Source organism: Rhinoderma darwinii, chromosome 5, assembly GCF_050947455.1.
Source record: "Rhinoderma darwinii isolate aRhiDar2 chromosome 5, aRhiDar2.hap1, whole genome shotgun sequence".
Classification (NCBI taxonomy): Eukaryota; Metazoa; Chordata; class Amphibia; order Anura; family Rhinodermatidae; genus Rhinoderma; species Rhinoderma darwinii.
The window spans coordinates 221,381,924-221,400,219 of NC_134691.1; the positions used below are offsets into that span (position 1 = coordinate 221,381,924).

The 18,296-nt window shown below is 44.2% G+C and overlaps 1 protein-coding gene across 6 annotated transcripts in view; it reads left to right on the forward strand.

Moving 5' to 3' along the window:
- Nucleotides 1–18,296, forward strand: part of PDE1C (phosphodiesterase 1C) — an 851,320-nt gene that overhangs the window by 681,559 nt on the left and 151,465 nt on the right. The gene's annotated exons all lie outside the window — the stretch shown is intronic.

The following is an 18,296-nucleotide window of genomic DNA, read 5'->3' on the forward strand; positions in this document are numbered from 1 at the left end:
TGGGCCGCTACTCTTGGGCCAGTGCTGAAATTTGCCAGCCAACCCTTGCCATTGGCTCCCTGCTCTGCCGTTTGCTCTTGTAGGCCACAGCCTGGTTTAGACCTGAGGTCTACAAGAGATCGGGAGCACGCTGATGACGTCAACTGCCCGGCACGATGACGTCACTGCATTATGCCGTCCACGCCGGGCCACTGAACTCAGTTAAAAATCATAAGTCAATTAGGTAATAAAAAGGGGGCATAGAAGACGTGTTAAACCATTTTCAATGTTAATGCTGTGTTGCTGATCTATGATACTAAAGTACTACAGTAAGTAGAATTCTTTGTCTTTTCTAGACATTAAATAGAACTTTAACAAATAAACAAAAAATGTTTTCCTATTTAAAAAATTTATATATTGCGTGTTTGTTGTGTAAAGCTAGTAATGAGAAAACTCGGATGGATTGGGGGGGGGCATTATTTTATAGTTCGCCTCAGGCAGCAGGGGGGCTTGGTTCACCCCTGGACCCAGCCATGCAGCTGAAAGTTGCGGCTCGCAGCCATCATAGGTGAAGAGAAGTTCGGGGGGTAGAAGAAGTTCTGCATCGGGGCTCGTGAGCCTTTAGAAATGTCTTTTCTTACAAGAATCTGAAGCATGTGCTTATCATGTTCAGCTTTCTTTTACTTCCCATACTAATCTCTATTTGAGAGGAGTCTTCTGTGGTTATACAGTCACAGGGTTCTCTCCGTGCCTGATCACAGTGAGGGGAGAGATCCTTGAGCTGGAGTAGACAAGTTTTAGTATTGCCATTGAAAATGTAATATTATTAAACCTGGTATCAATCGCTGGGTGACTGCCCTAGTTATTGAATTCAATGGGGAAAATCCACTACAGAAAGCAGCAATCCTGAAGCATAAATTGACATGCTGCGAATTAAAAAACCGCACCGCAGGTCAATTTCTGAAAGTTTTTTTGGTGGATTTTTTACGCAGCCTGTGGATGAGATTTGTTCAGACCACAGATACACTCTGCTGCAACTGTAATATGCTGCAGATTCTCCACAATAAAATCTGCTGCGGAAAATCGACAATGTTTACGCTGCATTCACACGACAGTGAAAAAAAAATGGCCATTAAAAACGTATCAACTGTCAGTTTTTCATGGCCATTTTGCGTCAGTGTCTCCAAATTTTCAGTATGTCTGTCTATTTTTAATGGCCACTTGTCATGGCCATTTTCTTTGTCCCAACCAACTGAAAACACCACAGTGCCCATGTAGATAATGCCCACATAGCACCACAGTGCCCACATAGGATCACTGTAGCTCCCTGTGGGACCAGGATTCTGCTCATTGATGGAGCACCTGATGCCTCTGTCCATATATGCCTCTAAGTGTTGGCAGCTGGGGATTTGGATTCAGGAGTAGCATAGAAATTCATTGTTCTGAAAATGTGTAGGGTTTTAACATTGGGTATTACAATCTAAATTTCCCATTGGTATGTTTTTGGGGTGGTAGAGGAAACTGGAGTACACCCACTTGAACATGACAAGAACATACAAACTCCTTGCAGATCTTGTCTTTGGGTGGATTTCAGCCAAGGACCCTAGCGTTGCGAGGCAATAGTGCTAACCACTGAGCCACGTGCTGCCCTTAAGGGCCTTGCACACGACCGTAAAAATCGTCCATAATTGCGGACCGCAATCATGGACCCCTTCACTTCTATTGTCCAAGGACACCTTCCTGTTTATTTACGGGAAGGTGTTCGGGCCATAGAACTGTACTGCAAAAGATAGGACATGTCCTATCTTTTGCTTTTGTAGTGTCCGTGCTCCCATACTTTGTATGAGAGCACAGGCTGAAAATGCGGGCGGCCGTCCGTGGCCTGCCATGCCCTCAATTGCGGCCCGTGATTACGGGCATGGCCGTTTGCATGAGGCCTTAGTGCATGACATTGTATTCCAGGATCCTGCGGATATGCAATAAATGTTGAAGTGCTGAAATGTTGAAATGTCCCTTTAATGAGAAACATTTCCAATTAAGTTGCAATCAGAAAATCTTTTTTTTAATCATTGAAATGCCCGCCAACTTTTTCAATTAAGATATTAGTGTGTCAGTTTAGAATTATACTACTCCAACACTTACAGTAACATATTTGGCATTGTCGAACCTATAAATGAAAAATAAAATGACTTTAATGAGAATCTTGAGTCTGCTTAGCTGACTCCAAAATAAACAGATGGTGTGTGCAGTTGCTTTGACAAGCCACCGTAGCATTCACTTTGGCTCAGAATTCAAGACCTCAAAACTAAAACGTTATTTTTAGAGCAAAAAGAAGGCTGTGATCTTACTTTAATCCCTTCCCGCTTTGGCCACTTTTGACCTTCCGGACAGAGCCTCATTTTTCAAATCTGACATGTTTCACTTTATGTGGTAATAACTTTGGAATGCTTTTACCTATCCAAGCGATTCTGAGATTGTTTTCTCGTGACACATTGGACTTTATGTTACTGCCAACATTTGGTTGATACATTCAGTATTTAATTGTGAAAAACACCAAAATTTAGTGAAAAATTGCAAAAATTTGCATTTTTCTCAATGTAAATGTATCTGCTTGTGAGACAGGCAGTTATACCACACAAAATTGTTGCTAATTATCATCCCCCATGACAATCTACTGAACTTTAGATTTGCATAGGTTTTGAACATCCTGTTATTTTTTTTAGGACGTTACGAGGCTTAGAACTTTAGCAGCAATTTCTCACATTTTCAAGAAAATTTCAAAAGGCTATTTTTACAGGGGCCAGTTCAGTTGTGAAGTGGCTTTGAGGGCCTTATATATTAGAAACCCCCAAAAACTCACCCCATATTAAAAACTTCACCCCTCAAAGTATTCAAAACAGCATTTAGAAAGTTTCTTAACCCTTTAGATGTTTCACAGGAATTAAAGCAAAGTAGAGGTGAAATTTACAAATTTCCTTTTTTTTTTGCAGAAACTAATTTTTAATCCTTTTTTTTGTAACGCAGAGGTGGAAATTGTTCAAAGAAAGAGCATGCCACTTTTTTTTTCTGCGAGCGGCCAAAAGCTAGCCGTGAAAAAAAAAAGGCTCTGCCTCCCATTAAAATCAATGGTGGGCAATTTGGGTCGTTTATTGGCGCTGACTCCGATGCGGTTTCCGTGTCAAAATAAACACCAAAAAACCCAGTGTGAACTACCACATAGATTGTGAGTTCCACTGGAGACAGTGACTGATGACAGAATTAAAAATAAATAAATAAATAAACCGCTTGTGTTTGACTAGAAATAAACATTAAAAAGCTTGTTTTACATTTTATACTAGAAACAGATTCTGTTTCAGACAATATTGTATATTATAAAGGTTTTTCTGTAGTTAGCAGTGTAAATAATTTCTGAAGATTAGGTTGACAGCTTCTATCATCCTAATGAAACTCATGTAAGATTAGTAGTTCTTAATTAAATGTACATATGCCCTGGGGACACAGAGTCCCGTCTGCAAGAATTGCTTCTCATTTGAAACACTCAGGAGAGTTCTGTATATACATTAATAATTCAAAAGTTCAACACTGTAAACAACCATTTAGAAAATTCCTGCTATTTTGAAGCTAAATCTTTTATGATGTTCATGATAAATTGCTATTTATATAACATAGTAGGGACTCCTGCTGTAAAGCGTTCATAATAGATCCTATTGTGATCTACAATTAATCCTTTGTATTCCTGTATGGATCCATCATAATAAATAATAATGAGAGAACTTACTATCATAGAAATAGACAGCCTGACCTGTAAAATACCCAATGTTTGAACATATCACATATAATTTATTTCAAGTTTAGTTAAAATTATTAAATAAAAAATCTTCCCACAATTATTACACAATAATTAAATGAATGTAAAACATACAAATAGTAAAAAAAAAACAGAAGTAAATCAATGGGGTGAATATATCAAAAGGTTCAAAATCTTGTCACACACTATAGTTGTGCTAAAATTTGCGACTTTTTACTTTTCTCGTTCCTTTACTGAAGTTTCAAAAAAAGGGTTGAGGTTAAGCTGAAGTGAACAGGGCCTCTGCTAAAATGACAGATTTATCCTAATTTACGCCAGAAACGGGAATGTTATGGCGCAAATCTACACCTGTATATTTTCATTTCTAGCTCACGGACAGCCAAATATATGGCAAATATAATAAGAGGTATGCACCACTTTAGATATTTGGCACATTTTCATGTCAACGTAAATTAATTTAAGCTTAATCTATTTCCCCCAGTGTGTACATATTTAGTAATAGTCCTTTTGCAGTATAGAACATCTCCATTTACAAAAAGAAGCTCATTATGATTGTGTTCTGTAGATCTGACCAGTTCCAAATATGCTACTTTTACATGATACAATTCTGTCCTCTGTCATTCATGCATATGTCACACAGCTGCTAATGACGATACACCCCCTGTCACGCCACTATTCAAAGACTAAATCATCACTCTCCTGAAGGAACTCTGATCAAAACTGACACCTTGGTTCAGATTTACAAAGAAAAATGCGGCAGAATTCTCATACAAATTTGCTAAAAAAAAAAGTGGCATATATGGCATACACCAATTTTTTTCTGTGTTTTAGACACTTTTTGCACCTTCTTGGATGGTTTTGAACAGTTTGTAGATGGAAGAAGGAAGAGAAAATTGTCTAACATGCCTGGCCTAGCAAGATGCAACTAATTTATCATAAAGCGTGCACCACTGTGAGACATTTGGCGCAGTTTTGCCAGTCTTGTCTAGTCTTTAGCCGGTCTAGTTTTATACTATCTATCTTTAAAACATTATTAAAGAAGCACTCCCACAAAATGTTTTATTTTCTGGCCCGTTGGAAAGGCACATTATGTAAACTGTGGTGCGGTGGCTGTATTTGTTAGTTATCCACTCCCTTCTGGTCCTCAGCTGTGTCATGTGACCAGCAATAGGACTCTCCAACGGACACAGCGTCTCATGTGTGGACAAGAAGTCAGTTTCTCCATTCATAACTATAAGGCCTTAATCACACGAATGTGTTATACGTCCGTGCTACGCGCGTGATTTTCACGCGCGTCGCACAGACCTATGTTAGTGAATGGGGCCGTTCAGACTGTCAGTGAATTTCATGCAGCGTATATGCCGGCTGCGTGAAACTCACGACATGTCTTATACTTGCCCGTGTTTCGCGCTACACACACCCATTGAAGTCAATGGGTGCGTGCAAATCGCGCACGGCACACGAAAGCACTTCCGGATGCCGCTCGTGATTCGCGCAACAGTAGTAAAAAGAATGAATGAAAACAGAAAAGCACCTTGTGCTTTTCTGTTTGTAAACATAAAAACAGAGTGTCATAATGATGGCGGCTGCGGGAAAATCACGCAGCCACGCACCATATGCTGATGCCACACGGACCTAATTTTAGAAAAATTTGCATTTTTCAAAATTTTAATGTATTTGCTTGCAAGACAGATAGTAATACCACACAAAATAGTTACTAGTTAACATTTCCCATATGTCTAGTTTATGTTTGCATTGTTTTTTGAACGTCCTTTTTTTTTTCTAGGACGTTACAAGGCTTAGAACTTTAGCAGCAATTTCTCACATTTTCAAGAAAATGTCAAAAGGCTATTTTTACAGGGACCAGTTTAGTTCTGAAGTGGCTTTGAGGGTCTTATATATTAGAAATCACCCCATTTTACAAACTAGACCCCTCAAAGCATTCAAATCAGCATTAAGAAAGTTTCTTAACCCTTTAGACGTTTCACAGGAATGAAAGCAAAGTAGAGGGGAAATTTAATTTTTTTGCCAAAACTCATTGGTAAGACATTTTTTTCTTTAACACAGAAAGTTTTACCAGAGAAATGCAACTCAATATTTATTGCCCAGATTCTGCAGTTTTTAGAAATATCCCACATGTGGCCCTAGTGTGCTACTGGACTAAAATACAGGCCTCTTAAACAAAGGTGCACCTAGTGGATTTTGGGGCCGCCCTTTTTTAGAATATATTTTAGGCACCATGTCAGGTTTGAAGAGGTCTTGTGGTGCCAAAACCATGGAAACCCCCAAAAGTGACCCCATTTTGGAAACTACGCCCTCAAGTAATTTATCTAGGGGTATAGTTAGCATTTTGACCCCACAGTTTGTCTTTACCAAAGTTATTGGAATTAGTCTGTAAAAATAAAAATCTAAAAATACTTCTAAGTTTGTAATTTTTACAAGGAATAAATGAGTAAAAGCACCCCAACATTTGTAAAGCAACTTCTCCCGATTACGCCTTGCCCCATATGTGGTAATAAACTGCTGTTTCGACCCACGGCAGGGCTCACAAGGGAAGGAGCACCATTTCAATTTTGGAGAGCAGATTTTGATGGAATAGTTTTCAGTGCCATGTCGTGTTTGCAACGCCCTGGAGGGACCAAAACAGCGGAAACCCCCCAAATAGTGACCCATTTTGGAAACTTCACCCCTCAAGGAATATTTCTAGGGGTATAGTTAGCATTTTGACCCCATACATTCTTTTCAGAATTTAAGGGAACTATGCCGTGAAATTGAAAATCGAAATTGTTTCTAATAAAATGTAGTTTTACTAATATTTTTTCATTGTTACAATAGATAAAGGAGAAAAAGCACCGCAACATTTTTAAAGCAAACTCTTTTGAGCACAGCAATACCCCATATGTGCTAATAAACTGCTGTGTGGACACACGGCAGGACGGAGAAAGGACAGAGAACCATTTGACTTTTGGAGCTCAAGTTTTGCTGGAATGGTTTGCGGCGCCATGTCATATTTGCAAAGCCACTGAGGTGCCAAAATAGTGCAAACCCCGCAAAATTGACCCCATTTGGGAAACTACACCTCTCGTGGAATTTATCTAGCGGTATAGTGAGCATTTTGACCCCACTGTTTTTTTTGCTGAATTTATTGGAATTAGGCAGTGAAAATGGAAACCTACATTATTTTCACTAAAATGTTGAATTTTTTTCATTTTCACAAGGAGAAAAAGTGCCCCAACAATTCTAAAGCAATTTCTCCGGAGTACAGCAATACCCCATAAACGGTCATAAACTGCTGTTTAGACACACAGCAGGGCTGAGAATGGCAGGTGTGCTACTTGGCATGTAGATTTTGGTTGATTGTTTTTTGGGCGCCATGTCGCATTTGCAGAGCCCCTGTGGTACCAGTACAGTAGAAACCCCTGAGAAGTGACTCTATTTTGGAAATTATACCCCTCATGTTAATAATCTAGGGGTGTAGTGAGCATTTTGATCCCACAGGTGTTTCATAGATTGTATTAGAATGAGGCAGTGGAAATTAAAAATTATTTTTTTCCCCAAAAATATGTAGTTTTGCACCCAATTTTTTTTTCCCACAAGGGGTAATAGGAAAAAAAAACAACACAATTTGTTACCCAATTTCTCCCAAGTACAAAAATACCCCATGTGTCTCCCTAAACTTCTGTTTGGGCACATGGCAGAGCTCAAAATGGAAGGAGTGCAATTTTGCCTTTAGAGCGCAGAGTTTTCTGGACTGGTGTACAGGCGCCATCTCGCATTTACAGAGCTCCCTTAGGTACTAAAGTAGAGTGTAACACCCTGAGAAGTGACCCTATTTTGTAAACTACACCCCTCAGGCCATTTATCATTTGCCTGGACATATGACAGGGCTTAGGAGTGAAAGGCGCATGTGAGGCCTATTTTGGTGATTTTTGCAGCATTAGCCCACAATGGCAGGGCTCTGGGGTCAAATAATAAAACAAGCCCCCAAGTAGTGACCCCCATTTTGGAAACTGCACCCCTCAAGGCATTTTTTTTAAGGGGTGTAGTGAGTGTTTTGACCACACAGGTTTTTTTTTTTTATTAGAAATAAATGCTCAGTGGACATTAGAAATGAATGTGCAGGTGCAAAGTGAAAATTGCAATTTTCTACTGATATGCCATTTTAGTGCACAATATGTTGTGCTCAGTTCGTGCCACTGAAGACAAATACCTCAAACTGTTAAGTGGGTTCTCCCAGGTATGGTGATGCTATATATATGGACGTAAACTGCAGTTTGGGCACACCGCAGGGCTCAGAAGGGAGGGAGCACCATTTGGCTTTTGGAGCACAGATTTTGCTTGGTAGTAGCTCTGTTTGGGGTTTTGCTGGTATTTCAGTTAATGATGTGGGGGCATATGTAAGCTGTGCGGGTACATCAGGGTATAATAAGAGGGTATATTAATGGGGTAAATAAAAAATAATTCATAGATATGTGGTCGGTGTCGCACTGATAAATGGTGCCCAATCTTATACGCTTTTGGAACACTGCACATTTTGCATCGCCATATTCTGAGAGCCAGAACTTTTTTTTTTTTTCTCCACCGGAGCTGTGTAAGGGCTTATTTGTTGCGGGACAATCTGTAGATTTCATTGCTACCATTTTAGCGTACATGCGATTTTTTGATCACTTTTTATTTCATCTTTTGTCAAGCAAGGTGACCAAAAACCAGCAATTCTGATGTTTTTTATGCTTTTTTTTTTTTTACGGCGTTCCCCATGCGCTATGAATAACAATTTTACTTTATTCTTTGGGGTCGGTACGATTACGGTGATACCATATGCATATACTTTTCCTATGTTTTGCAGTGTCTGAAAGCCATAACTTTTTTATTTTTCCATCAAAAAAGCTGTGGAAGGGCTTGTTTTTAATGGTATAATTTTTGGGTGAATGCAACTTTTAGATCCCTTTTTTTTATTCTGTTTTCGGAGGGGTAGTGACTAAAAAACAGTGATTCTGGAATTGTTTTTTTATTTTATTTTTTTACAGTGTTCACCGTGCGGGTAAAATAGCGTGATATTTTTGTAGTTTGGGTCGTTACGGATGCGGTGATACCACATTTGTGTACTTTTTTTTAATGTTTTCTGTTTTTTCCTATAATAAAAGACTTATTATGGGAAAGAAGGCTGTTATAGTGTCTTTTAAAGTGAAACTTTTATTTTTTGTTTTAACTATTTTTTTCTCCCACTAGGGGACAGGCATTAATCCCTGATCGCTATTCTAATACACTGCACTACCTACATAGTGCAGTGTATTAGAGCTGTCAGCTGTTCACTGACAGCAAGCTTATTAGGCTTCGCCTCCGGGCGGGGCCTGATAGGCTTCCGTACTAGGAAGCCATTGTTAGGCTATGGTTGCCATAGCAACCATCGGCACCCCCGCGAGTGCCGATGGTTGCCATAAGCAACCATACGGTGTGATCTAACCACATAGATACAGCGATAGCATCTAAGGGGTTAATCGGCTGGATCGGAGCTTAGCTCCGGTCCTGGCCGTTAGAACAGGATGTCAGCAGTGACAAACAGATGACACCCGCGCCCGTGGCAACCATCATGGTTTTCGACAGGCTAGAAGCCACTTAGATGCATCAATCGCTTTGATCGCAGCATCTAAGGAGTTAATCGGCCGGATCGGAGCCTAGCTCCAGTCCTGGCCGTTACAGCGGGGTGTCAGACAGTCGATACCCGGCAGTGATGGCGCTGTCTCCATCACATTCACATTCTCATGAAGCTGTGATTGGTCAGTCTGCTGTGACTGACCAATCACAGCAATCGCCGGCCTGGGACTGCTGTAATTGGTCCCCTGCCATCTTACTGTGCCGATCAGCTGTCATAAACAGTTGATGGCACAGTTCTGTCACCCTGTCCATTGAGTGTATTCAAGATTTTGAGGATGTCTTTTCTGAAATTGGTTTCTTCCTCCTCATAGGCCATACGACTGCCCTATTATACTTCTCCCTAGTGCTAAGCTACCGAAGGAGCAGATTTATAATTTTTCTGCTCCGGAAAGACAGGCGATGAAAAATTACAATATACTGTAGACAGTCTATGTAAGGGTCATATTCATCCATCTACTTCTCTGGAGGGTGCTGGGTTTTCCTTTGTTGAAAAAAAAAGATGGCGGTTTAAGACCCTGTATCGACTATCGTGAATTAAATAAGATTGCCGTTAAGAATCAATATAATTTTCCACTCCTCTCGGACCTGTTTAATCAAATCTCAGGAGCCAAGAGACAATTTGGTTCGTATCCGCAAAGGGGATGAGTGGAAGACATCATTTAATACTCCAGACAGTCATTATGAGTATTTGCTAATGCCTTTTGGTTTAAGTAATGCGCCAGTAGTTTTTCAAAACCTGGTTAATTTTATTTTCAGAAATTTTATTGGACGCTTTGTGATGGTGTATCTGGACTAGAGATGAGCGAACTTATGAAAAGTTTGGTTCGGCTGGTTCGCCGAATTTCATGAAAAAGTTCAATTCGGACCGAACTAGTTCTGACCGAACCTGTAATACAAGAAAGCCCCTAAAAATCGTGTATAACACTGTTTAAAAGCCCTAGAAGCCCTGTATAACACTCTTAGGTCACCAATGAGTGTATCCAAGTACTTTTGAGCTGTCTTTAAGGCAAAGTTAGTGTCAAAGTTACGCCAACATGTATGGCTATAGGAAAACGGATGGGACACGGTGATAACTAACAGAAACCACTGCACTTGTGCATGTTGTATGCTTAATGCATTGTTAAAAAAGGTACAAAAATTAACCATTTTTGGCGGCAGATGCCTGCCAGGGTTCATACATATAAGGTGGTAAAAGAAGAAGCAATGGCTTTTGACAAGCCCTCAAAAAATGTACCCTTTATGGTGGCAGATGCCTGCCGGGGTTCATCCATACATAGATGTAATGCAAAAGCAAAAAGCAATGGCTTTTGAGTGCAATACCTCCAAAAATGTACCCTTTTTATTGGCAGATGCCTGCCGGGGTTCATCCATACATGGATGTAATGTAAAAGCAACAAGCAATGGCTTTTGAGTGCAAGCCCTCAAAAAATTTACCCTTTTTATTGGCAGATGCCTGCCGGGGTTCATCCATACATGGATGTAAAAGCAACAAGCAATGGCTTTTCACAAGCCCTCCAGGCCTGCTTGTAGCAGACGGCAGTGGAGGTGTATTGGTGGTAGTAGAGGTAGCCAACGGAAAGCAAGGGTGGTGGTAGTAGTAGTAGTAGTAGCAGCACATTAAAAGAGACTGGACAGTCACAGGACAAAGCCCTGTGGTGGGGCAGGCCTCAGGCCTGCTTGTAGCAGACGGCAGTGGAGGTGTATTGGTGGTAGTAGAGGTAGCCAACAGACAGCAAGGGTGGTAGTAGTAGTAGTAGCAGCACATTAAAAGAGACTGGACAGTTACAGGACAAAGCCCTGTGGTGGGGCAGGCCTCAGGCCTGCTTGTAGCAGACGGCAGTAGAGGTGTATTGGTGGTAGTAGAGGTAGCCAACGGACAGCAAGGGTGGTGGTAGTAGTAGTAGTAGCAGCACATTAAAACAGACTGGACAGTCACAGGACAAAGCCCTGTGGTGGGGCTGGCCTCAGGTCTGCTTGTAGCAGACAGCAGTGGAGGTGTATTGGTGGTAGTAGAGGTAGCCAACAGACAGCAAGGGTGGTAGTAGTAGTAGCAGCACATTAAAAGAGACTGGACAGTCACAGGACAAAGCCCTGTGGTGGGGCAGGCCTGCTTGTAGCAGACGGCAGTGGAGGTGTATTGGTGGTAGTAGATGTAGCCAACGGACAGCAAGGGTGGTGGTAGTAATAGTAGCAGCACATTAAAAGAGACTGGACAGTCACAGGACAAAGCCCTGTGGTGGGGCAGGCCTGCTTGTAGCAGACGGCGCTGGGGGTAGATTGGTGGTAAAAGTAGTAGCAGCACCAACAGCGGCACATTAAAAAAAGAGCGGACAGGACAGAATCCTGTAGTAGCAGGCGGCAGTAGCAGGCGGCAGTAGCAGGCGGCAGCGGCAGCAGCAGCAGCAGCAATGTCAGATCTAATCAGTGGCATCAGGCATAGGGGTTTTAAAATCCTCACCGATCCACGCTTGATTCACTTTCAGAAACGTGAGATTTTCCAAGCTGTTGGCGGACAATATTGTTCGCTTAGGGGTGACGAAGCCCCCTGCCGTGCTGAATTCTCTCTCTGACGGTACACTGGAGGGTGGACAAGACAGTACACCCATGGCAAACTGGGCCAATTCTTGCCAATGATCTAATCTGCTGACCCAGAAGTCCATGGGGTCTGGGATCAGGATTTCTGACGGAGAAAGGGCACAGTCCAGGTACGAGTGAACCTGGTTGTTTAGGTGCTGGACCTGGTGATGGTGAACATCCCTTTGGTGACTACGATGTGTGTCAGGTCGGGGTATTGGATGTAAAAATGTTGTCATATTTTCCAAACTGAATTGGCTACTGCTGCTGCTGCTGCCGCTGCTGCCGCCTATTGCAGAGGTAGCTCTGCCAGAGGCGGTGGAACGATGAGACAGTGGGGAGCAGAGAGTGGCCCCCCGGTGAGACATGCTTGCAGCAGGTGTTTGCCGTTTGAAAGCCATGACAAGCTGGCTGCATAGCTTCTCTCGATAATAAGACAATTTTGCCTCCCTCTCGGAAGGCGCAAAAAACTCCCCCATTCTGGCTTTATACCGAGGGTCTAAAAGTGTGGCTATCCAGTACTCATCTCTTTGCTTCATGCTAACAATACGTCAGTCAGCTCGCCATCCTGGCCAGCGTTTCAGAGGGCCCGGTTGGTTCCATCTCCGCCCCATACTGCCATGGTTGTCCATCATCAAGGTCGTCGTCAGACTCGTCATCACCATCACTGTCATGTTGTGCGGCTGCCTCGTCCCCTATCCCTTCCTGTGATTCCATCTCCAAATCCAGCTCCTCTTCAGGTCCTGTTTCCTCATTCTCATCCTCCTCCTCCTCCTCAACATCCATAGCCAGATGTGATCCTTCCTCCATTCTTTGCTGAATCATCGCTGTGAGCGTTTGCTCCATAATGAATATCAGCGGCATAACATCGTTCATTCCGCTAGCGTCACGGCTCACAAATCGTGTGGCCTTTTCAAAGGGCCTCAAAACGTGACATGCGTCTCTAACCAGCTGCCAGTGCCTGAGCTCGAAATTACACTGGCTCCAAACGCTGCCCGTCTGCTGCATCAGGAAATCATTCACGACTTTTCGCTGTTTGTACAGACGGTCCAACATGTGCAGGATGGAATTCCAGCGTGTTGGAACGTCGCAAATCAGGCTGTGTTCTGGGAGATTGTTTTGACGCTGCAAGTCCAGGAGGGCGTGCTTAAATGCATACGATCGTCTAAAGCGAACGCAATCCCTCCTGGACATGGCCAGCACACCCTTCAAACCAACATATGACTTTAAGAAGCGTGTTATGACCAGATTGATCACATGTGCCATGCAAGGAGCGTGTGTCAGGTGACCTAGACGCAGTGCAGCCACAACGTTCTTCCCGTTATCAGAGACAACATTGCCCAGTGTGAGTTTCAGAGGAGACAGCCAGCGTGCGATTTCCTCCTTGATGCATAGCAGCAGCTCCTGCCCTGTGTGGCTTTTCTCGCCCAGGCTTAGCAGGTGTAAGACAGCGTTGTGGCGCTTCACCTTGCACCTATGAAAAGAGGAGGGAGGAGGAGTGGAAGATACGCTGTGTCCTGTCGGGGATGGGAAGACCTCCATTCAGGAGAGCAAGGAGGAGGAGGAGGAGTAGGAGGAGGAGGATGGTAGGCACCTGGTGTCCGGAGTTGAACCAGAAAGATACAAGCGTGGAGGTGGTAATGCCTGGCATTGCTGCGGTGGTGCATCGGACTGCAAAATATTGACCCAGTGGGCCGTGAAAGACATGTACTGTCCCTGCCCATAGTTGCTGCTCCACGTGTCGACGGTGGCATGTACCCTGAAGCACACGGATAATTGCAAGGACTGGCCCACCTTGTCCTCCACGTGCTTGTGCAAGGCAGGGACAACTGTTTTGGAGAAGTAATGGCGGCTAGGTATTTGCCACCTAGGCTGAGCGCACGCCATCAATTGCTTGAAGCCGGCGGAGTCGACCAGGTGGTACGGCAGTGACTGCACCACCAACAACTTAGCCAGGTGTGAATTAAGCCGCACGACAAGTGGATGACTGGGTATATATTGTTGCTTATTGGACAACGATTCCGTAATGGATAACTGACGGGACGTAGGAGGAGCACTAGATGACAGTGATGATGATGATGACAACAACATGGTGGATAAGGCCTGGCTACTACTTAGATGACAGGGACTCGGAGCAGCAGCAGCAGCGGCAGAGGGGTCTTCATTAGATGTACATGATGATGGTGGGGCATGTCGATTGTCCCACATGGCCTTGTGATGCCGCTCCATGTGTTTATGTAGTTCCTACATTGCTGCCCTGCCCACGCCTTACTTTCTGCTTGCAGATGCGGCACTGTGCCACACGGCAAAGTACCGTAAAGAGGTAGTACCACGTCCACCACCACCACCACCACCACCACCCGAGCTTGCCCCTTGTCTGTTAGGCTTTTTTCGGGAGCCTACACGAGTAGCATCAGTGTCACCGTCACCGGCTCCTGAGCTGACCCTACCGCTGCAACGTTTTGCAGATTGACTTCTGCCCCTACCTCGGTTTGGCTGTTTATGACTGCCAGTGCCGCCACTACTACCCTCCTCCTCTGACGCCGTCATCACCTCGTCACTTGGTTCCCACGTCCTGTTTAAAACAACATCATCATAGCCCTCCTCATCATCCCCGCCACTTCTGTCACTGTGTTGTGAATGTGATGTGACATCATGGCGGGCTCCATGCCCCCCCCTCATTACTGCGTCTGCCACCACGGCTACCACCACCAACACCCCCACTACCACAGCTATGCGTCTCGGACACCGCTTCCACCTCCACCACCGCCGCAACACACTCCGTTGGCTGACTCGCGGAAAACAAATCATCATCACTATGTTGTTCAGTATCTTCCTTCGCACCCGAGGAGATGTCTCTTAGGACTCTCAGGAAAGATGGCTTCCCGCTAGGAAGGGGGATTGAAGACATAGATGATGGAATGGAAACGCTAGAAATACCCATATTACTACTGTCACTGTGCCAAAGAACTGTAGAGGATCTGGAATCCAACGAAACCTGGCTTGAAGCCAGATAGTCAGAGTCTTCCTGCTGAGATGACCGCGAGCCAGCCAACCAGTCCACAATGGCCGTATTGTCTAAAGTAACCCGCCCACCGGAGGAGATGGACAAGTCTGGCTTGCTGATACTGCTACTACTACCAGCAGGCACATTGCTGCTGCTACTAGTGGAACTGGGCACATGTCTTGTGCCACAAATGCTGGTACTGGGTCTGGCACCAACAGATCCAACATTTGGACTGGAAGAGGACATGGCATGGGTGTTTTTTCCTCTACCCCGTCCTTTCACAACCTTTTTTTTACCATACATTTCACTGCTGTGCTGGAGTGCAGCAAGTTGAATCAAAACCTCGGGGATAAGCCCCTTCTAAAAGCGTATTCACACACTGGCTTGGCAAATGGCAATGAATGAGAATTTCTATCAGCCACGCCACGGTGCACTCAGGGAATGCTGGGCGTTGTAGTACTACAAAGGCTGCCTGTATTGCAAGTTGGATGCAATGGGGATGAGCCCCTTCTAAAAGCGTACTCACACACTGGCTTGGCAAATGGCAATGAATGAGAATTTCTATCAGCCACGCCACGGTGCACTCAGGGAATGCTGGGCGTTGTAGTACTACAAAGGCTGCCTGTATTGCAAGTTGGATGCAATGGGGATGAGCCCCTTCTAAAAGCGTACTCACACACTGGCTTGGCAAATGGCAATGAATGAGAATTTCTAATAGCCACTGCACTGACTCAGGGAATGCTGGGCGTTGTAGTACTACAAAGGCTGCCTGTATTGCAAGTTGGATTTTTATGTTAACGGGGATGAGCCCCTTCTAAAAGCTTATTCACACATTGGCTTGGCAAATGGCAATGAATGAGAATTTCTATCAGCCACGCCGCGGTGCACTCAGGGAATGCTGGGCGTTGTAGTACTACAAAGGCTGCCTGTATTGCAAGTTGGATTGTTATTGTAACGGATAACGGGGATGAGCCCCTTCTAAAAGCTTATTCACACACTGGCTTGGCAAATGGCAATGAATGAGAATTTCTATCAGCCACGCCACGGTGCACTCAGGGAATGCTGGGCGTTGTAGTACTACAAAGGCTGCCTGTATTGCAAGTTGGATTGTTATGTTAACGGATAACGGGGATGAGCCCCTTCTAAAAGCTTATTCACACACTGGCTTGGCAAATGGCAATGAATGAGAATTTCTATCAGCCACGCCGCGGTGCACTCAGGGAATGCTGGGCGTTGTAGTACTACAAAGGCTGCCTGTATTGCAAGTTGGATTTTTATGTTAACGGGGATGAGCCCCTTCTAAAAGCTTATTCACACATTGGCTTGGCAAATGGCAATGAAGGAGAATTTCTATCAGCCACGCCGCGGTGCACTCAGGGAATGCTGGGCGTTGTAGTACTACAAAGGCTGCCTGTATTGCAAGTTGGATTGTTATGTTAACGGATAACGGGGATGAGCCCCTTCTAAAAGCTTATTCACACACTGGCTTGGCAAATGGCAATGAATGAGAATTTCTATCAGCCACGCCGCGGTGCACTCAGGGAATGCTGGGCATTGTAGTACTACAAAGGCTGCCTGTATTGCAAGTTGGATTGTTATGTAACGGGGATGAGCCCCTTCTAAAAGCTTATTCACACACTGGCTTGGCAAATGGCAATGAATGAGAATTTCTATCAGCCACACCGCGGTGCACTCAGGGAATGCTGGGTGTTGTAGTACTACAAAGGCTGCCTGTATTGCAAGTTCGATTGTTATGTTAACGGGGATGAGCCCCTTCTAAAAGCTTATTCACACACTGGCTTGGCAAATGGCAATGCATGAGAATTTCTATCAGCCACGCCGCGGTGCACTCAGGGAATGCTGGGCGTTGTAGTACTACAAAGGCTGCCTGTATTGCAAGTTGGATTGTTATGTTAACGGATAACGGGGATGAGCCCCTTCTAAAAGCTTATTCACACACTGGCTTGGCAAATGGCAATGAATGAGAATTTCTATCAGCCACGCCACGGTGCACTCAGGGAATGCTGGGCGTTGTAGTACTACAAAGGCTGCCTGTATTGCAAGTTCGATTGTTATGTTAACGGGGATGAGCCCCTTCTAAAAGCTTATTCACACACTGGCTTGGCAAATGGCAATGCATGAGAATTTCTATCAGCCACGCCGCGGTGCACTCAGGGAATGCTGGGCGTTGTAGTACTACAAAGGCTGCCTGTATTGCAAGTTGGATTGTTATGTTAACGGATAACGGGGATGAGCCCCTTCTAAAAGCTTATTCACACACTGGCTTGGCAAATGGCAATGAATGAGAATTTCTATCAGCCACGCCACGGTGTACTCAGGGAATGCTGGGCGTTGTAGCACTACAAAGGCTGCCTGTATTGCAAGTTGGATTGTTATGTTAACGGGGATGAACCCCTTCTAAAAGCTTATTCACACACTGGCTTGGCAAATGGCAATGAATGAGAATTTCTATCAGCCACGCCGCGGTGCACTCAGGGAATGCTGGGTATTGTAGTACTACAAAGGCTGCCTGTATTGCAAGTTGGATTGTTATGTTAACGGATAACGGGGATGATCCCCTTCTAAAAACGTATTCACACACTGGCTTGGCAAATGGCAATGAATGAGAATTTCTATCAGCCACGCTGCGGTGCACTCAGGGAATGATGGCCATTGTAGTACTACAAAGGCTGCCTGTATTGCAAGTTGGATTGTTATGTTAACGGATAACGGGGATGAGCCCCTTCTAAAAGCTTAATATTCACACACTGGCTTGGCAAATGGCAATGAATGAGAATTTCTACCAGCCACGCCGCGGTGCACTCAGGGAATGCTGGGTGTTGTAGTACTACAAAGGCTGCCTGTTTTACATGTTGGATTGTTATGTTAACGGATAACGGGGATGAGCACCTTCTAAAAGCTTATTCACACACTGGCTTGGCAAATGGCAATGAATGAGAATTTCTATCAGCCACGCCGCGGTGAACTCAGGGAATGCTGGGCATTGTAGTACTACAAAGGCTGCCTGTATTGCAAGTTGGATTGTTATATAACCCATGCAACGGGGATGAGCCCCTTCTAAAAGTGTATTCACACACTGGCTTGGCAAATGGCAATTAATGAGAATTTCTATCAACCACTGTACACTGACTCAGGGAATGCTGGCCCTGGGCGTTTAGTACTACAAAGGTTGCCTCAGCTGCCTGTATTGCAAGTTGGATGCAACGGGAATGAGCCCCTTCTAAAAGCTTATTCACACACTGGCTTGGCAAA